Here is a 7,500-nt window from a genome sequence, read left to right on the forward strand (position 1 = left end):
GGAAATTCACAATGACACTTCATGCAGGACACCAGGCACCCGTGCCTTGAAACAAAATTAACATCAACATGAGATCGAACAAACACATAAACAAACAAATAAACAAACCCATACAACCTCCTTCACATTCATCTGTGCCCATTCAGGTGACCCATGCAGAGTGAGAGGAGGAGAAAAAGGTTGTCTTCATAATAACAATAAAACAAGATCAACTCAATTGTGCAATAATAAAGCATGCAAAATAAATGTCCAATGTTCTAATACTACCACTTCCTTCATAAAGAAGCATGAAGAAACTTTGACCAATTAACTTCCATTAACGCTGGAGGAGAGGAGAAAGAGGGGCACACAAGAGACTGAGACTGGGGTTATGGGGCAGGAGAGAAGAGAAGAGAAGAGAAGAGAAAGAGAGAGGGACTTGTGAGGAGAACAGGGGTGCGTTTCTCAAATGTGTAGTTGTTAGCCAGTTAGCAACTTGGGTAGTTGCCAATGGAAAATTGCATTGCAAACAACAAAGTAGCTACTGTAGTTCGCAACTATGGTTTCGAGAAATCCACCCCAGAAGAGAAAGAGAGAGGGACTTGTGGGGAGAGCAGAGGAGAAAGAGAGAGGGACTTTGGGAGGAGAACAGAGGAGAAAGAGAGAGGGACTTGTGAGGAGAGAAGAGAGGAGAAAGAGAGAGGGACTTGTGAAGGGAACAGGGGTGCGTTTCTCAAAAGTGTAGTTGTTAGCCAGTTAGCAACTTGGGTAGTTGCCGATGGAACATTGTAGTAGTTAGCAACTATGGTTTCGAGAAATGCACCCCAGAGGAGAAAGAAAGAGGGACCCATGAGGAGAGCAGAGGAGAAAGAGAGAGAGGGACTTGTGACTGGAGAGCAGAGGAGAAATGGGTGCTTAAAAACAGCTCTCGAGTCATCATGCCACATCCGTCATCAGTAGGTCAACGTTAGCTTGTGATGGCTCGGCTGGCACCTGACACACATGAGACGGAGCTAACGTGACAATGCCCTCTGCCCTGTGCCACACTGCCATTCCAGTCGCCACCTTGTCCCCACCTTCACCAGGGCCGGACTGGCCATCTGGCATACCGGACATTTTCTGGTGGGCCCATGCACCCTTGTGGGCCCCTATTTTCAGAAATGTGAGAAATATATATATATAGTATACTAGTATACTATGTAGTAAGTATACTATATATATATTATTTTCACATTTCTGAAAATAGGGGCCAAGGAGGGTGCAGGGCCCACCGGTGATTCAGTTCAGCGCTGCTAATTATGAGCGGGGCCCCTTTAAGCCAAAAGTGCCCGGGCCCTATTTCTCTAATTATGAGAGGCCCCTTTAAGCCAAAAGTGCCCAGGCCCTATTTCTCCCCTATGAGGTGTACCCTTTAAGCCAAAAGTGCCTGGGCCCTATTTCTCCCCCTGTCCAGCCCTGTCCTTCACCGCAAATACAGAGTCGCTATACTTAAGCCCTTAAGCCTTTTTTATGGTCTGGAATGCTTGTGGAGGTATGCGCCTCAGTCAGTGAAGACATGCGCTCATGCTGACACTACAACTGAACTGTCCTAAATAACATGCTACTTCTAGTACTACTACTACTTTTCAGGGATGCACCGATATCACTTTTTTGAAAACAAGACAAGTACGAGTACAATACAAGTACGAGTGCATTAATGTGTGTACTTGCCGATACTGAGTACCAGTACCGATACCTTTTACCACCAAAATACAACGAAAATAAATGCAGGGCCTTGTTTTTTTTCCACCTGTGATATTTTTATTGTCCATGTCCATGTAGATTTAAATGTTAGTAAAATGTATGAGGTGGCACTTTTTCCATGCTGCTTTCATATCCATAGAACGTGACAAGATTTTGCATTGTTTTGTGTAATAGCAGTATCATTCCTGGTATCGGCAAGTGCTTGACGAATACGAGTAGGAGAAAAATGAGCAGTATCGGGTGCCGGTGCATCTCTACTACTTTTACTATTACTACTAATACTAGTACTACTACTTTTACTAATAATAAATGAAAGCTGTGAAAGTGAGAGCTCATTGGGAAACTCCAACTCCCATTGTCATTGTGACACAGCACTCAAGTGAACACTGCACACTGCACACAACGACATTGCATTTATGCCTCATGCACACGCGCACACACACACACACACACACACACACACACACACACACACACACACACACACACACACACACACACACACACACACACACACACACACACACACACACGTGCATGCACACAAACACGCAAACAGATCTTCTGTAAATGTTCACATTTTTGTTTTGTTATTTGTATGCTTTGGCAACATTGTATCATTACAGTCATGATAATAAAGCACAATTTGAATTTGAATTTGTGTTCATGACACCAGAATCTGACAAGTATGGGATGGAGTGTAAATTATAATCATATGCATCGATGCATTGATCCTACGGCCAATGATTGAATAGAATTGTATCATATCGTGGGGCATTCGTAAGTATCAGCGGGAAAGGATCTGCACACTGCTTGCAAAATACTTAATTTATTAGGAGCAATGTTTCCATCATAGATCTTCTTCAGAAATGATTCAAGATGCCTGAAGAAGATCTATGATCGAAACGTTGCTCCTAATAAAGTAAGTCTTATGCAAGCAGTGTGCAGATCCTTTCCCGCTCCTGCATGTGACAATTTTTTGATTTGCCACCTGCTGATGCTTTTTACTGGATGTGCGCACTTTCCACTACACGCATTCGTAAGTATAGAAAACAATCAAATCGTTGACTCAATAGATCAATATTGAATCGTATCGTCTTTGGAGGCGACCCCAAGTATGGGAGTGAGCTAATGTGACAATGTCCTGCTGTGTGTGTGTGCCCACATGCCATTCTTGTCTGTCCTCGTCTTCTTTACATCACAACAAAGTCATGCGCGGGGGATGAGATGAGGCCAGTAAAGGAAATGGAGGGTGTAGAATTGGTTTGGTTTAGGGGGGCTGAGCGGAGGAGATGAGGGGTAGGGGGGGGGGGAGAGAGAGAGAGAGAGAGAGAGAGAGAGAGAGAGAGAGAGAGAGTGAGAGAGTGAGAGAGTGTGTAGAGGGGCACTATGGATGGTGGCAGTGGTGGTGGTGGGGGTCACTGTGGGTGGCGATGTTGGTGGTGTGGGGTGCACTGTGGTTGGGAGTCAGTTTAGGTGCCATGTGTGGTGGGAGCCCTATCTCACGCCTTTCGTGAAGTATTCACTAAAATAATAGATTAATTTTCACGCTGCCTATTCACTTGAATTGCCCCACTGCTGCTATGGTTATCCAAACGTCTGCAGGGGCGGGGAGGGGGTGCTGACAGAACACTGCTGATACACTCGGGACTCACTAATTCGACGCCCTTTCGGTACTTACGCCTTATGTCCCCTAAACCTAAACCTAAACCTAACCTTAACCTTAACCCTACTTAACCCTAAACCTAACCCTAACCCTAACCTTAACCCTAACCTTAACCCTAACCTTGACCCTAACCTTGACCCTAAACCTAACCCTAAATTGCTTGTTTGAAATGTTTGATTACCATGTGACGGTAGGCTACCGAAAGGGCATCAAACTAGTGGGTCGCTAGGCAACAGTCGGGCAATTCAAGTGAATAGGCAACGTGAAAATTAATCTATTATTTTCGTGAAGACTTTACGAAAGGCAGGCAATAACGTGAATGCACCACGAAAATTCATCTATTTTTTTCGTGAATACTTCACGAAATGAGTGAGATACGGTTGGTGGTGGTGATGGTAAGCGGGTAGACTGTAGCGTGGTCAGAGTAGAAAGTGAGTGGCGATGGTGGTAGTGTGGGGTGCAACGTTGGTGGGGCACAGTGGGTGGCAGTGGGTAGGCTATGGGGTGAGCCGTGGTAGAGGGTGGGGTGGGGGGCCACTGTGGGTGGTGGTAAGGTGGGGTAGGGGCGCACCATGGGGTGACAATATTGCTGGTGAGTGAAGGGTGCGGTGTACTGTAGTTAAAGTGTATATCTCAGGTTAATTTTTATTCAAAATAATGGACTTCCTTTGATAGTTCTACCACTTGAACAATTATCCATCATTTTTTTCATGCAACAGGACATCAGAAAATGAAATATAATGAGGAAAAGTGTGTATTTTCAGTAACATGTTCAAAGAATTCTAATCTATTGTGTGACGTCAGGCGAGGCCATTCAGTAGCCCGCAGTAGCGGTAGCCCTGCATTCTGTACGGTGTGTGATTGAATTATGCCGTACGGGTATGAAATAAATATCATTGGCAATATTATATCATGACCGCTACAGGGTGCCATGTGACCGTGAGGCAGTAAAAACCAGTGTTCGAACTATGCCAAAAAAAAAAAAAATGGGGGGATGGGTTACGATTGCTCAAAGTGCGAGTCTTGAAAGCTTGAATTTGGAGAAGTAGGCCTACCATGTGATTTCAAATTTCAAGTAGGCCTACACTACAAATTACCAGACATTGTTAGTATCAACCTTTAGTAGGTCTATCATGCCATTTCAGCATCATGTCCAAGTGGGAAAGAATGTAAACAGCAACAAATAATAAATAAATAAAACCGTTTGGGTGAATCATTCGCTCCAAGCTTTTTAACGGCAAGGTGCAAAGCAGTCGGCTGCATTGTAAGAGTGCCAGAGATTACCAAATTCAAACGACTGCAAAGCAATCTGTCTGGGCAAAGCGGAAAGCACCTGTGCGGTCCACACGGCCGTCAGCAGAAAACGAATGAACCTCCCTTGCAATACGTCCGAGAACATCAGTACACCGTATGTCAAATGGCGCATTTGTCTACTTGTTTCGAGCACCACGTTTCATTGTCATTGCCGCGAGTTTCTGACAAACCACATAGTTGAGCTGCACAACGTGACACTATCATACACAACATGATGAAGCGCCCCCCTCACGTTTGACATCCTCGGGCCGAAGTCTCATAAGGGGGTAAAGACCGTGAACATAGTGACACACACTTCACAGTGGTGTTGGTGAAAACGAAACGAAGTTGCCTCCCACGGCCCAAACACAAAATAATGCCGAAAATTGAATGCCCCCTCAGTTGTCCTGGCTAGGGCAACTGGCGCGTTATCACTGCTTCTTATCCAATGCAGCAGCACTTTCACTCGCGCTGCACTTGTCTCACAATGCAATCAGCTGCGTGCTCCGGGCCAAATAGTCAACTCTCCCACCTTGTGGACACAGAAGGGAACAATTTGAAGAACGCGTTTCAGACGGACGGACAGACATAGCCTACCCTTTTATAGAGATGCTGGGACACATCTAAAACATGGATCCAACGCGCGTAGTAGGAAAATAGAGACTGAAAAGATACAACCAAAAGGATCTACTCGAAGGCTCCAGCCAACGCTGTTGAAAGATTGTTTGCGTCTCTCCCTGGCCATCTGAATGAGATGCTTTTATCAAACGTCATACCAAATCTACATTGGCCTATAGGCTAGTTTTGGTATTTATGTTTGATCTGGCGACTATTGTTGTTTTACTGTCTTGCTTGAAATTTTCTGTTTGGATTACTTGAAGACTTTCCATGGATTATCCTGCATCGTCTCAGTGCCGTGAGTAACCTGGAACATAAGTAGGCTACATCATCAGAGGTGAGCTTAGTCACTTTTGGCCGCGAGAGACTTGGAAGGCGCTACATTTGCGCCACACAACGTGGATTATTGAACCGGAAGACTTGATTTCTTCTATTGGATAATTTCGTTTGGTAGGCCTATAATTACGGACAGTGTATTTTTTTTGTGACACTCTGACTTTTTTTTTTTTTCAAGGAATATAGGTTAACCGAAATAGTCCCGCCGCCGCGTGGGTTATGCTATTGATTTGTGATACGCATGTGGGTGACCTTTATTGAAGTTGCATGTAATTCTATAGAACAGTCAAAGGAAATTGAAAATGTGATTTTTACAACAGCGACATGACTCGGGTGGTATAGGCCTACTTTAGCCTACTGTTTTGCACCTTGGAAAAGTTTGACGCGATTTCAGTACCATGGACAGTCCCTCCCCAGTCGGGCGAATAGCACCACATTTTAGGCTACGCAGATCATTTCCCGTTTGTGCTGTTTGTAGGCCTAATTTAGGTAGCCTATTGCATTTAGCTGACACGATATTGGCAGTTCATTAAACATGATTAAAAGCAAGCCCAAAAATATGAAGGGACTAGTAAAAAAAAAGAAGCCCATGTCGCATAGTCTAGCCTAGGCCTATAGGTCCAAGCAGAATTTGCAACCCTGCATGAATAGCATTTCTACTAAAACTAGTTGGCCAAAAGTTACTAAATCATTTGGAAGTTGTTACAGTGCCCTGCATGAGAAAAGCCGCACGATTACAGTTGCGATTTCTATTATAGGCCTGCAGGCCACGGCCGTTATATCATTAGTGATCGTCACCTCGCCTATGTAAAATTCCAGGCAAATAAAATTAGAACGTTCACCCATGGCCTCGCCTGACGTAGTCGCCAGGTTACGGTTAAACCCACATTTGCCACAACAAACAACAAAAATCGTTGTTTAACATCGTTTTTGGAGGGACTTATATATGTGGATCATTTATTGAATACAGTGTGTACACATTGATCCAAAGTAGTGGTTAACCTGCGATATACACTTTAAGGTGGTAGGGGGCACAGTGGGTGGCACTATGTGTGGCGTTCACGGCAAATGGGTAGACTATGGGGTGAAGTGAGGTAGTGTTAGTGGTGGTGGGCCACTGTGGGTGGTGGTAAGGTGGGGCAGGGGTGTGCCATGGGTGACAATATTGCTGGTGAGTGAAGGGTGCGGTGTACTGTAGGTAAGGTGGTAGGGGGGCCATGTCGGTAGCAGCATGTGTGACAGCGGTGGCAGTGGGTAGACAATGAGCCGTGGTAGAGGGGTGGGGTGGGGGGCCACTGTGGGTGGTGGTAAGGTGGGGCAGGGGCGCACCATGGGTGACAATATTGCTGGTGAGGGGTGCAGTGTAAAGAAAGCCCAACTGGGGAAAGTCCAACTCCCATTGTCATTGTGACACAGCACTCCACAGCACACAAGTGTTTACTGCACACTGCACACAACGATACATTGCATTTATGCCTCATCTGTGCAAGGGGGGCAGCCAAGGTAAGGTGGTAGGGGGCCATGTCGGTGGCGGTGGCAGCATGTGTGACGGTGGTGGCAGTGCCAGTGCAGTACAGTACAGACGGGCATTCCTGCCAAAGCCCCAGGGCTGTAGTGGGGATTACAGCGGGCGAGTCCAGTGACGCGCTGCCCCTGTGCAGATTAAGGCAGGAATGCCCACCACACACTGATCAAGGCCCCACTCCACTCCAGCATCCACCATAGACCACCCACCCAGCGGACGGAGTCACTCAGCCCTCAACACCCGACCCCCGCCTCTCTCCCCCTCAGCACCCCACAGTCCCCTACAGCCACCATGCAGCTTCCTACACCACCCTTCTGAATGTAAACTGACATGGTCCACT

At 46.0% G+C, this 7,500-nt stretch overlaps 1 protein-coding gene across 1 annotated transcript in view; it reads right to left on the reverse strand.

The window, feature by feature from the left end:
• LOC134436701 (sodium bicarbonate cotransporter 3-like) overlaps nucleotides 1-7,500 on the reverse strand; it is a 177,808-nt gene that overhangs the window by 64,643 nt on the left and 105,665 nt on the right. The gene's annotated exons all lie outside the window — the stretch shown is intronic.

The sequence above is a fragment of the Engraulis encrasicolus genome, chromosome 20 (genome assembly GCF_034702125.1).
Source record: "Engraulis encrasicolus isolate BLACKSEA-1 chromosome 20, IST_EnEncr_1.0, whole genome shotgun sequence".
NCBI classification, from domain to species: Eukaryota; Metazoa; Chordata; class Actinopteri; order Clupeiformes; family Engraulidae; genus Engraulis; species Engraulis encrasicolus.